Source organism: Onychostoma macrolepis, chromosome 04 (genome assembly GCF_012432095.1).
Source record: "Onychostoma macrolepis isolate SWU-2019 chromosome 04, ASM1243209v1, whole genome shotgun sequence".
Classification (NCBI taxonomy): Eukaryota; Metazoa; Chordata; class Actinopteri; order Cypriniformes; family Cyprinidae; genus Onychostoma; species Onychostoma macrolepis.
Genome location: NC_081158.1, coordinates 2,843,478 through 2,858,240, shown reverse-complemented (window position 1 = coordinate 2,858,240; position 14,763 = coordinate 2,843,478). Strand labels below are relative to the sequence as shown.

The following is a 14,763-nucleotide window of genomic DNA, read 5'->3' as shown; positions in this document are numbered from 1 at the left end:
GAAAAATAGTCAAAACACAGCCCTGGTTGAATAGTACTACCCGTGCTCTGAGGCAAGAGTGTAGGAGGGCTGAACGCAAATGGGTTAAAGATAAATTACAAGTCTCTTATGAGATTTTGAAGAACCGTTTGAACGAGTATCAAAGAGCTGTTAAATTGGCTAGATCAAATTATTTCTCTGCCATCATCTCTAGAAACTGTAATAATTCTAGAGTCCTTTTCTCTACTGTAAATGCTGTTCTTCATCCTTCTGCTACTCCTTCACTCACTCCTTCTAATGACATGTGTGAAGAGTTTTTAAACTTTTTTATTGGTAAGGTTGATGGAATAAGATCTCAGATTTCATTTGCTGGCAATGATTTTATTGCTTCTGTTGATCCTCCGAACCAATTGACCAGTTTTATGCCTGTTTTATTGCAGCAGCTTAATTATATAACTGCTCATATGAAGCCCACCAGGTCTCCTGGTGATGTGCTTCCTTCTTCTCTGTTTAAGAAGGTAATTGAGTCAATTGGCCCAAGTATTCTGTCCATAATGAATATTAGCTTGTCATCTGGTGTTGTTCGGTTAGTTTTAAGCATGCGGTTATTCAGCCCCTTTTTAAAAAAAATGGCTTAGACCCCTTCGACATGAGTAGTTTTCGTCCAATTTCAAAATTGCCTTTTATTTCTAAGATACTGGAAAAAATTGTAAATGCACAGCTTAATGACTTTTTAATGAGGAATAACATCTCTGATAGATTCCAATCAGGTTTTAGAGCTGGTCATAGTACAGAATCTGCTCTAATGATATCCTACGAGGTGTTGATTCTGGAAACCGTGTTGTCTTGCTTTTGTTAGATCTTACAGCGGCATTTGATACGGTTGACCATAACATTCTCATTAATCGTCTTAGGGATCAGGTTGGTATTCAGGGTTTAGCCCTGGAATGGTTCTCTTCCTATTTGAAGGATAGGACTTTTTCAGTCAGTTTAGGGGATTATTTTTCTTCCGTTGCCCTCTTGTGTGTGGGGTTCCACAGGGCTCTATACTGGGACCAATTTTGTTTTCCTTTATATGCTCCCTTTAGGTTCGATTTTTGAGAAATTTGGGATTCAGTATCATCTGTATGCAGATGATTCTCAAATTTATTTACCATTGAAACATAGGCATACAAGTGCTATTCAGTCTCTTCATGCATGTTTGGCCGAAGTTAAGTGCTGGCTTGCGAATAACTTTCTCCAATTAAATGAGGATAAGACCGAGATGATTTTATTTGGAAATAAAGGGTGTGTGGATGATGACTGCCTGGGGTTGTTTCCCGGGAAAAAACTGTCTAGCGTGAGGAACCTTGGTGTCATTTTTGACTCCGAGCTTAAATTTGACCGGCAAATCAATGCTGTCGTTAAGAATAGTTTCTTCCATCTTAGATCAATATCTAAATTGAAATCTATCCTTTCTTTTGATGATATGGAGAAGGTTGTTCATGCCTTTGTGTCATCCCGTTTGGACTACTGTAATGTTTTGTATCTGGGTGTGAGTCAGGCTTCTCTCCCGTTTGCAGCTCGTTCAGAACTCAGCTGCCAGACTTTTAACGGGTACTAAGAAGAGAGAGCACATCACTCCGGTGTTAATGAAACTACATTGGTTACCCATACGTTACAGAATTCAATACAAAGCGTTGTTGTATGTTTTTAAGTCTCTGCATGGCCTAGCACCTGAGTATGTTACTGATTTAATCAGCCATTGTCAATCCAGTAGATCTCTGCGATCAAATGATCAATTGCGTCTCATGGTTCCGCGATCCCGCTTAAAATGTAAAGGTGATCGGGCTTTCTCTGTTGCAGCTCCTAGGCTCTGGAATAACCTTCCTTTGTCAGTAAAACTTGTCATTCATTGGGTGTTTTTCAGAGTGCTCTTAAAACGTATTTGTTTTCTTTAGCATTTGACAATGCTTTGTAAGTTGTGTATGTCATATGTTGCATTGTTTTTATGTTTTTTGTTTTTATTTTCTCTTTTATACCCTCTGTTCAGCACTTTGGTTCCACTTGTGGTGTTGAAAGTGCTCTATAAATAAAGTTGAGTTGAGTTAGTCTTAAAGGGCGGCGTTTCAGTCACTATTTCATATTTTATTCTTTTGTCTGACATCAGAAACAGTAAAATATATAAATGAAAACAGTTATTATTAATTTGGCTGCATTAAAATACAGTATGTGAGCACAGAGAGACAAACAATGTAAAAGGCAATATGACGTGATGACGTCATGAATATGCTAATTAGCGTATGACGTCATCTAGCGCCATTTAGCGACTTTTCAAACTGGCTTTAGCTACTTTCCATTGAAAGAAGTTGGCAACACTGGGTATGAGTGTGTCACACACAGAAGTGAGTGCAGTGTCGTGATCGAGAAGCTCGTTCGATAAAGTTGCTTCAACGGAAGATTATCGGGGCTTGAGTTGAATAAAGGAAGACAGCACTAAGTGAGAGTGTGAACAGTGACCCACGTTTCGTAGTGAAGAAGAGTTTTTCCAGTTTCGTTCTCGTGGTATGTGCTGGCTGTTAGAGTGACGCAGTAACATATCGTGAAGGCCACGGAAGCTGTGTGTACGTTTAAAGTGCAAACCCCGCTTTATTTTTGTCATCAAGAGATTCTTTTTACACGACTTTTTGCTGTATTTTGCACTTCCCGTGTTTTGGTTGAAAAGCATCGCCAAGAGCTAACAGTTTAACGGGACTGTTCACGTGTAATTAAGTTTCCCGCACGTGTCAGAGCACGTGAGACCGAGATCGCTGTATAATGCCGTTAATGCAGAGACGTAACCTTTCCGCCGATTCAAGTTAGAAGATTGTGTTACTACCCTGCCATCCAAGTGACATCTTAGTTTGATTCATCTTCAGTCTGGTCCTGGTTGAGACAGTTTATCTGTGGGACATTTTATACAAAGTTGAGTGAATTTTTGAACTTGCACACTTAAACTACGTGATCTCCAGTTTATTTCAACGCACCCAACGTCCAGACAACGCACTCTAATTCATCGTTCTACGAACTAGTACTTTTCTAATTTTTCCGTTTTCTTCAGTGACTGAACTGATAAACCGCGAACTGTAGTAATTCAAGTGGACTAAGGAACTTGAGTAACTTGAGTAAACCTTTTGAAGGGACGTTTCATACAAGTGCTCATTCTGAAATTTAATTTTGTATGCTTTGTTTTTTTGGTTGTTTTCAAATGTGATTTGTTTGAAGGCGATCATTTGAAAAGGAGAGAATTTGTGGGTTTACAAATTGACAAATTGCAAGTGATCTCATTTTGAAGCTTCTTAAGAGATTTGTTATACCACAAGTGAAAGGTCAACTGTTGTGTTGAAAGTGTTAGTGTGAATTCAAAAGATAACACACACTGTAAATTCTTTTATTTTCTTTTATTTAATCCTTTACTCAAACAGAAGAAATAATTAATCATAAGAACAAGGAATCTAAAAGAATAAACTCTGTTTAATTCTGTTTTGCACTTATTTACAGTGTACCTTTTTGTTGAAAGCTGCTAGGGAGTGGGGGAGTCTCGCTTACTTTATTAGATCTGGGGAGGGAGGAGCATATCACACTGTGTTCTCACATATATAGTTTCACTTCAGGAAGCCACCGTGTAACAGTACCATACCTGAAGCCTACCCTTGTCAATCAGTAGTGTTCTAACACAATAAGGTAAGAAACCACATACACATGCTAGTGTGTAGCGAGACTAAAAAGTTTGGGGAGCGGGGACCAAGATCCTTTCGTTATCCAAACTTCCAGGGCAGCCGTAATCCATTTCCCCTACACGACGGGCTAAATACACCCCGTTACATACAGTTAGTCCAAAATGCAGCAGCTAGAGTCCTTACTAGAACCAGGAAATATGACCATATTAGCCCGGTTCTGTCAACACTGCACTGGCTCCCTATCAAGCATCGGATAGATTTAAAAATCTTGTTAATTACTTATAAAGCCCTGAATGGTTTAGCTCCTCAGTACTTGAGCGAGCTCTTATCACATTATAGTCCTCCACGTCCACTACGTTCTCAAAACTCTGGCCGTTTGATAATACCTAGAATATCAAAATCGACTGCGGGCGGCAGATCCTATTCCTATTTAGCACCCAAACTCTGGAACAGTCTACCTAACACTGTTCGGGAGGCAGACACACTCTGTCAGTTTAAATCTAGATTAAAGACCCATCTCTTTAGCCTGGCTTACACATAACACATTAATACGCTTCTATTATTCAAATCCGTTAAAGGATTGTTAGGCTGCATTAATTAGATCAACCGAACCGGGAACACTCCCCATAACACACGATGTACTCGTTACATCGTAAGTAGAATGGCATCTATGCTAATATTTGTCTGTTTCTTTCCTAGTCTGTTTCTCAGTCCGTATCCGATCAGATGGTGGATCAGCACCAAGAGATGATGTCTGCAGCCCTGATCGTCAGCGGAGACCAGGACACCCAGATGAGCCCCAGAGACATATCCCCAATGATGACCTCGATTAAAATAAAAATTAAAAACTAAAAATATAACAAATTAACTAAAATATAATAAAATACCTAACTACATAATACTATTATTGTTAGAAATTGCAAAAAAAAGAAAAAAAAAAAGAAATATAAACGTCTGGCCCCCCGACTGAGCCTGGTTTCTCCCAAGGTTTTTTTCTCCATTCTGTCACTGAGGGAGTTTTGGTTCCTTGCCGCTGTCGCCTCTGGCTTGCTCAGTTGGGGACACTTAATTTTTAGCGATTATCGCCGATTTGATTGCACAGATACTATTTAAACTAAACTGAGCTAGACAATGACATCTCTGAATTCAATAATGAAATGCCTTTAACTGAAAATTGAGTGTTTAATCTTATTATACATTACTGACACTCTATCTTACAATTTGACACTGTTAAGGGGAGACACTACAGGCAAAAACACAGTTTTTTCATGCACCTGTCAATTTTGAGATTTTGGGCTTTTTGGTTTTTCATTAAGTGTTTTTTCAGACTAGTAGAACGAAAACATCCAAAAGACACTGTTAAGTGTTTCTTTTATAGCACTTTATCTATTTGTGTCAATAGATTTCAATTACAATACATATTTTTAAAGGCCGTTTTCTCAAAATTAGTTTTTTCTCCTACACTGAGCCATAAATCTCCACTTCAGTAGCACTTACACACACCAAACTTTACATTTTTATTCCTGCCTATATCCTGAAGGTTTTTACAGAGGGATTTGTTCATATATAATTTTCTTGATTATATACAACATTTTAATCCCCCCAAAATTGTCAAAATATAGTGTTTTCTGTCTGTTCTAAGTATTTTCTGAATTATGGAGTGACAAAATGAGATACCCAAAATTCCCTCTGTAAAAACTTTTGACTGTAATATGTCAAAAAAAATTAACAAGAATTTTGAAACTGACTTCATCCAGTGTTTAGATTTTTGTACTAGAAATGTATGCAAATTAGTGCATATTTCATTAAATAATGCCTCATTTGCATATTTAAACCTAACATTTTAGAAAACTTGTAATGCAAAAAATGTTTGCAATTATGAATGTAATCAATCAACTAGGTAAGTAAGGCGATAACTATTAGTAAAAAAAAACCCTATTCACCTGCAGAGTCTCGCCTTAAGTGCTTTGACACAATCTGTATTGTTAAAAGCGCTATATAAATAAAATAAATATTTTGTTTGCATTTTATTTACTTACCTCGGATCCAAAGGGCAGTTAGGGAATTTAGGGACATGTGGAATAACCATGGACTTTCAACTGAAAGAGGACAAACCCCTCTGCAGTTATGGCACAGGGGTATTGTTAGTCATATTGGAATCAACAACACAGCTATATCTGGTGTTTTGGACAATGATGAACATTTTGACATCAATGAAAACAGACCAGATCCTGAACTACAGATCAGGAATAATATAATAGTTCCTGAAAACATTTACGGTCCAAATGACACTACCATGGAAAACATTCTGGAAACATTTAACCCATTACAAAATGACAGAAATCATGGAATTGATCTGTTTTTGGCACTTGTACAATTATTGGAAAGACAACAGGCTAGAACACAGTAAAAGTGCTTTTTTGCGATTGTTATGAATTAGAACTCATAAACAAGTGTTGACAAATGTTGCATTAAGGCAATGCTTGTAAAAACTGCAACGGTTCAAAACTATTAAATTCTACAGTTAAGGCTTAAACAAGTACTGCTTGATTCTATCATTGCTGAAAATTATTTAATAAAGTGTTGTCATTAGACTAAAACAAATGCCTCAATAAGAACACTATGGCACGACATTAACACATCTTAGCATTTAAAAGTGTCTCTAACTCCTTGCCAAATCCCTGGGTATTATTAATGGCAAATTCCATGTTGCTTTTAAAAACACCATATGTGCTATATTATGGCAGGCGAAGGCAGTTGATGCATGTATTTGCAACTGGAAATCTTTGTGGAGTTTCAGTGTCACGGTGAAAGGCAATAGAAGGCTGAGGGTGAAATCCAATTGGTGGGACCTGATCGGATCCTGTAGCAAATGCTAAGATTGCTCCAAGCCTTTGTGACCCCTCCTCTGAGTAAATAGAAAAAAACAAAATATCAACAATTATACAGTGTATTCGGGTGGAAAAAATTAAACTGCAAAACTGATGCAGTGTAATGACACAGCAACTGCAAAATGTTAATATTTAAAAAAGGAGGATCATAAAAATTTTATTTTATTTTATTTTATATTTAGTAGTACTGCCCTGACCAAGCCATTTCACATAACAGATGTTTCCATATAATTTACAGCACACAATAATAGCCGAATTTACAAAAACACCCCAAAAAGTTAAGATACACTCGTTTCTTAATACTGTATGATGTTACCTGGACAATCAACACTTATGTTTGTGATAGTCATGACTCATGTTTGTCCTTGACCTGGCTCTTAATGTATTGTGTTGCCGTCCCGTTAATATTTGTGTCACTTAATATTTGAAACTTTAGTAATTGATGTGTATAAATCTCTCAACTATCCTTAGTGTGAAAAGATAAATCTCTACATCACACATCATAAGTCACTGTTGGAACATTCTCACAAATACAGATAATGTTGGAAAAGCAGAGAATTTGAAGGATTATTTTAAAGTGCTGTGGACAGTTTAATGGATATTAAAACAAGACACTCATGAACAGCTATCACAAAGCTCAAAAACATACAACAACGCATACATTTTTGAATGAAGAGTCTGTACTCCTTTGAACTGTTTTTTTTTTTTTTTTTGGTAAATTCAAGTATTATAATTGTGTTATGTGAAACACCATTCAGGTCAGTGCTAAATAAAACAAAATGTAATTACCATATTAAAATGTGATTCATACAATCTGTCTTTTTTTAAATATCACTTTTAGAAGAGATATATTAATGAGCACAACTGTGTGTATATATATATATATTGTAGCAATGGAGTTAGTAGAACACTTGCAGCAAGTGTCACATACAACAATATGCGTTGAAAATCACATGACACTAAAAAAAAACTTCATATTGAGATTTGTCTTTATATTGCAAAACAAAAAATAATTTAATGCTTCAAATCAATTAATTGATTTAAATTATGATGCACTTCAATATTTTTTAATGAGCAAGCCAAGAAATGTTCCAGTTCCACTAATCATTGTCTGTAACTTATTAAAAGTGAAATGTGCTTATTAAAAAGGTTACCTTCCACATCCTGCAGGTAGTCCCTCCAGAAAGCAATTACTCTGTTCACATTTGCTCATTTGTTGCTCCCATTCTCTGACCACTGTATTTCAAATAGGTCATCCATTATGTGTGCTGTCAGCTGATTTGGCTGGTGACAAAAACACGGATCTAAAAGCTTCTGGGTGTTGTTGGACTTTTTCAAGGACGCCAAGAGTTTTTAGTCCATCCCTGAACCTATATTAAGAGAATTTAATATGATTCATAATTAAAGAGAGATTTGAAATAACAACATTGCATTAATGAATTTTATTAAGATAACAATTAAATAATTGTATTGCATTTTATAATTGTATTTTATTTTTATTTTAAATACATTTGTTTGATTCAAAAGATTCATCCAATGGACTGTGTATATTTCTGAAGTCCTAACAAACCTTTCAAATGGTCCACGAACACGATTCACCACCTGAAACATCAGTAAGTCTTCAACCAGCCTGTCCCTGTCAGCAATGCTTCTTAATGGCCTAAGACAACCTGCGTTGGCAAGGTAGTCCATAATGGGCTCAGTTGAGTGTTGTAGCTCTTCAAGAGTTGTGGCTTCAGAAACCTGTATGTGAGCAAATGGCATGTGCATTTCAAATTTAAGTTAGAAATATTTCAGAGAAAATTTTCTATAAACAATATTGTTATACTAAGCTATGGCTTTTATAATGGAACACATTTTTAAGTAAATCTGAGAAAGCATGATGCTATAAGTAAATGAAACGTTTATACTGCAGTTTTAAGCAAACCTTTTTGATTTTATTATAACGCTCTCAGTCAGCTATATCGTCCAAGACAGGTATGCACATGTCTGGCCCCTGAACTAAACTGTCAAATAGGGCCTTAGAGAAACAACCCGGTGCAGGTCCTCCATGTACAAGGCTGACTGCGACTGCTCTCCCTGCTATGAAATACCTGTCCTCCCTGATGGCTGACATAAAATTAGAGAACATGTCAATACAACAGCCTTCACAGATCCTTAAAATCACAATTATGCAATGTAGAAGAAAAGTTCTCAAATCTGTACAACAAACAGCACAAATATAATGTATACCTTGGGAATCAAGAGCCAAGTTGAGACTGTCCTCTTTTCCCTCAAACATTGATGACTGCATTAGTGCCACCAGGAGTAGCCGTAAAAATTCTCGCCTTGGACCACCCAGATCAATAGCCTCTTCATACTTCCCTTTATCATCAGAAAACCTGATCACCATTCTGTTATTTGGATTGTATGACAGTCTTGTAAATCCCCGTACAGCACCATCCAGCACAGATGCACAGTTGATATTAAACTTGCAGGTTTGATTGGAGTTTATTTTTGTTGCAAGTTCTTCCAATATTTGCTTGATGGGGATTTCCACAACAGGTGGGATTCTGAAGAAGAACAGGTTTTATTATTTAAATTTCATTATAATACAAAAACATATCAAATAATATCAGTATATCACATGTTACACAAAAGGGCTGCATGGTAGGGAATGTGTATTCCGATCACTATTGAATCAGACTGATTGTGCAAACTCTGCAGGTACTTAGTGAGTTGTCATGTTTTTCCATAGACTGATAAAACTATTTGTAGTTAAAAAGGTTTTTTTTGTTGTTGTTGTATTTTATCAAATTCTACAATTATATAAATTGTGTAGTTTTGGAAGAGTATAACATTAAGTGAAGTTACAATGACTGAATCCTCTGTTTAGTAACAATGCAACTACTGGAATGAATCAGTAGACAAGGTGTAACCAACATTTACGGTAAGAAGTACCAAAAAATTTTAATAATTGAGAATCCCATCACAACTGAACTGAAATATCAATAATAAAGGAAAATACACCTATAGGAAATGGTGTACTTTGTAGTGTAATGGTTTGCTTCATGTCCACAATTTTGAAAATTAAAATTTTGATTTTAAATTAGAATTAGACTGAATAACTGAATAATACTCACGTCTGGTCCTCAATGCTTGCCATTATGGCACAGCAAAGATCTTCATCCTCTTCCTCATCTTCAGACGCTGCCCGAATAAGGGAAAGGTAGGTATCATAATCACCATCCCAGGAAGTAGATCTGAAGGACTGGTCATTGTGCCAACAATGGGCTGGTGAGTTATGTCTTGTGCAAGGCTGGCCACTGGCGGAGGACTGCGCACGGATGGAACTGGCAGAGAATTGAGCTCTTGTGGGGGACTGAACTCTGGTGGAGGACTGAAAAGTAATGCTGTGAACTGAAAACTAAGAAGAAATGAAGTAATGTACATTAGACAAAGACCAAAAGTGCTAGAAAAGAATTGAACCAAGTCAAAGAAGGCACTCATCGAGTTTTGTGTGGAAGACTGGTCATTCAAGTCAATGGTCACATTCTCTTCTGAAGCAGGACCTGATGACTGGTAGACCCCTTCACCAGGCATGTCAACCTCAAAGCAGCTGTCATCAGAGCTGTCTGTTTCAGCCTTGGAAAATAATACAGCACAGATGAGATTTTATACATTTAGACACTACAGTTGTGCTCATAAGTTTACATACCCCTTGCAGAATGTGCAAATTGTTAATAATTGAAACAAAACAAGAGGGATCATGAAAATCGCATGTTATTTTTTATTTAGTACTGTCCTGAATAAGCTATTTCACATAATAAATGTTTGCATACACTCCACAAGACAAAATAATAACTGAATTTATAAAAATGACCCCATTCAAAAAAAGTTTACATATCCTTGAATCTTAATACTGTGTGCCATTTCCTGGATGATCCATGATTTTTTTTATATTTTGTGAAAGTTGTTCACGAGTCTCTTTGTTGGTCCTGAGCAGTTCAACTGACTGCTGTACTTAAGAAAAATCCTCCAGCTCCTGCACATTCTTTGGTTTTCAAGCATCTTCTGCATATTTGAATCCTTTCCAACAGTGACTATGATTTTGAGATCCATCTTTTAACACTGAGGACAACTGAGGGACTCGTACATAACTATTACAAAAGGTGAAAGCATTTACTGATGCTCAAGAAGGCAACACAATGCATTAAGAGACGGGGGATATAAACGGGGTAAACTTTTTAAATTATATCCCACGGCTCTTAATGCATTGTGTTGCCTTCTTGAGCATCAGTAAATGTTTTCACCTTTTGTAATAGTTGTGTACGAGTCCCTCAGTTGTCAGAACTGCTCAGGACCAACGAGGGACTCATGAACAACTATCACAAAATACAAAAACATGGATCATCCAGGAAACGACACAGTATTAAGATTCACGGGTATGTAAACTTTTGAATGGGGCCATTTTTATAAATTCAGTTATTATTTTGTCTTGTGGAGTATATGTAAACATTTGTTATGTGAAATAGCTTATTCAGGAAAGTACTAAATAAAAAATAACATGCAATTTTCATGATCCCTCTTGTTTTGTTTCAATTATTAACATTTTGCACATTCTGCAAGGGGTATGTAAACTTATAAGCACATCTGTATATGGCCTAATAACACTAAACCCTTTAAGGAAGCCCATATGGGAAAGAATATAAGAAATAATTAAACTTCATAAAAAAAATAAAATAAAAATAAAAAACACCAGTCTTACCGAGAGTAGTGGTCTTGAGGGTTTTACGTATAAGGCCTTCAACTTGAATACCTTTAAAATCAAGCTGCCATCTAGTTCCTGACCTTCACTTAACTTAGGTATAATGAGCTTGCTGCCACATCCCGTAAGTATTTCCAAACTGCACACAATGAAAACCAGTGGTACTCATACACCATCAAATAATACATCACACAGTAAAACATTTACAATAACTATAACCTGTTAAAAAAAAACATTTACCTTACATCAAGTGGCACTTTTTCTTTGAAGCCGCCTTTGATTTTTCTTAAAACTGTTCTACTGTCCCATGCTTTGTCAAATTCAAATTAAAACGGTTTGTGATGTTTAAAGCACATGTGAAGAACTGGTTAAAAACCAATGACTACACATTAACCTCTAATTGAAGTGTTATATTTATTCATTTATTTTGGCTTCATGATTTAGTCACTGATATATTTTTTTGCACTTTAAAAACAAACAAAAACAGAAAAGGAGAAGTGAACAAATGATTAGCAAAGTATTGTAAAGACGCTCTATTCAGCCTGTCCTCAGTACATGACTTACATGATTTGATAATGTACAGGCAAGCCTTGATCACAAGCTAACACAATGTAACGCGTGGACAACCTCCCTCTATAATATTCACAGTTTGGCCACTGCCCACTTTTTAATCTACACGTGACCACAGAATATGGCGTGGCACTCTTAAACAGGTTTCTGTCATTGTACAGTCGAGCTCCTCCGCTGCAAACTGCATTAATTTGATGATCTTGTGCTTGTATGAAGGTGTTGACAGGTTTGCATTCACTGGTTTCAGAGCCGATGTTTCTGTCGCTGATTTCACTGGTACACATCTCCACATTCACATAAGGACCCCGATGTTGAGTGAGGAATTTTTGATAACGACGCATTACATGTGCTGGTTGACCATAAGTGAAGGACGACACACACAAGAGCAGCAGCAGAATCACTGTAGACCGATGGATCTCCATCACCTGCTGAACAACACACACATCAAAACACCTTCTGCTGACATCTGACTTACTAAAGCAGTTTAGACGTTTTAAGAACATACACTTCCTGAGTAAAGTTTTAAAGTTCTTACCTTGTTGTTCTGGGTAAATGAATATTTTGTTCTTCTTTTGCCTGAAGGCTTTTAGAGTAATCAAGAGCACGGTGATGAAAGAACCTTAGAAAACCCTGATGAAAGTGAGTTTAGGCTTTACACTGTTGTCCGTCAGTAGCACTGGAGTATTTATTGAGAACCGAACATGATCTTTGAACACTGGAAAGTGAAAACATGGCCTTGGCCAATTGAGCTGGTTGACGGGAATTCTATCATCCTTATTTGTTATTTGCAAATATTTAAAAAGGAAAACATTAATGATGTTTCAAAGTCCGGTTTACTGCACCTGAGCTCCTTTAGCTAGATTTTTAAATGATCTGAAATGTCCTGTCATGATGCACATGGTTGATCTACACCGGTGGTTGTCAGATCCAGTAGCACATGTGATCAAACTGAAATGTTGTTCACAGTCAGTCTAAGAGTGCCTTCTAATGATTAGACAAACGCACAAAGCTATAATAAAAGTGTAGATGTGTGGGTAACTCTTTACAATACGGGTGCACAAATATGCATTAAATAATGCTTAACTAATGCACAGATAATCATGAGTTAATGTATAACTCATGATGAACTAAACCATTTATTAATGATTACTGCATCAGCAACTGGAAGTTGAAATGCATGCTTGAACCCATTGTGGTAATTAACATATGAATTTACACTATTAGTTAATATAATATGTCATTAGGGAATTAATACTTTATGAAACATTTAACTAATAACAATTTATTGATTACTTAATCTATGAATCATATCAAATGTTCATTTGTTGCTGATGCAGTAATTGTCAGTAAATGGTTTAGTTCTTCATGAATTATACATTAACTCATGATTATCTGTGCATTTGTTAAGCATGAATTAATGCATATTAGTGTCACCGTACTGTAAAGTGTTACCGATGTGTGGAATGAGATGTTGAACATGGTCAAATAAAAGCACATTTCAAATGTTTTTTCCACAGTGGCGTTGATGTGCCACAGTTTGAGAACCAAATACACAAATGTGATTTTCAGTCACAAAACAATTCCATTCCTAAATGTTGGTTTATCAATGATTTATTGATCTCAATGTGTGGACTAGGTACTGCCTAGGAAGTACTATACTTCATGTACTCTTTTAAAACTAACCTGTCTACAGAAGATGATTTTCAGTGTGGATGTCCTGCTGACCTCTGTTCACTTTATCTTTATCTGTTCAGTCTGAGCATGCTTCTTTGTTTTTGATAGTTCACCTGACCTGTTAAACACACAGAGACAGGGAATGAGGTGCACTTTCATTTTGATCCTATTTTGTAAGGAATAATTGACTTCGGTCCGTTGAATTATTAGAAAAATAATGTGCATTATTTTTCTAATAATTCAACGGAACAAAGTCAATTATTCCGCTTATACTACGGTTGCTACACCTCAAGACATCGATCAGATGATATATTTCAAGGCATTCGTCCGGTATTTCTACTTAAATCGCTATTGTGAGTAGGATTATTTCTTCCGCATTTCATCCAGCGCCACCGTTGATAATCCCAAAACATCATTTTAAACCTAGTAACAGAGGCTTGAGGTTGATAGCAGATTAATGCAGTTAATAACTAAGTTATGAGAGAGACAGAGAGAGAGAGATTAGCAGTTCGGCAGCAATGTCTCTAGTTATAGTGAAACTTAGTTCCTTTTGTTCACGAACAGCGGCGTTGTTGTTACCTCACTTGTTGAGTAGTCATGTAGTTTTTAAGTTGTTTACTGAATAAAATCGTCAGAGTAGCGCTAACAACATTAGCGCGATGTATGCTAGTGTGTGCAAACTGTAACTGTTATGTATGTGCGGGCTGTGAGGGAGAGAGAGCGGGAGAGATAGAGTATGTGCTTTCCGTTCATAATAAAACTTAATTTTGTGGCAAAAACATGGACATGATCTGTGGTTTTTATCATTTTGTTTACTATATTTATTTGTTTGGCCAGTGTCCTTGGTTATTTTGCTGTTGTAAGACCTTTGAAATAACAAATCAGAAATCATTTGGCGAAGTGATATGGTCATGTAATGCGGTCAAGAGCTGCCTGGAACTACGTTCGCTGTGCGTTTCCCTGAAAATAATTGCACACCTCAGAACGTTCCTCAGCCAATCAGATTCAAGCATTCAGCGGCCCCGTAGTATAAAATGGGAATAATCTATGGCATGCAGACAGAATAGTTACATGTGCTTACATCCGAAACATGTGTCAGGAAGAAACTGCATGTCAAATCTCACATATGCATTTGTACCGGTAATGATGTGAGAAAACTACAGTTCCTTGCCAGCTTCCTTATAGAGTCCAACTTGCCAAAACA

At 36.5% G+C, this 14,763-nt stretch overlaps 1 pseudogene; it reads right to left on the bottom strand.

Annotated features, from left to right (window-relative positions):
* Nucleotides 1-2,345: 2,345 nt before the first annotated feature.
* LOC131538296 (G2/M phase-specific E3 ubiquitin-protein ligase-like) lies at nucleotides 2,346-12,652 on the bottom strand (annotated as a pseudogene).
* Nucleotides 12,653-14,763: the final 2,111 nt, after the last annotated feature.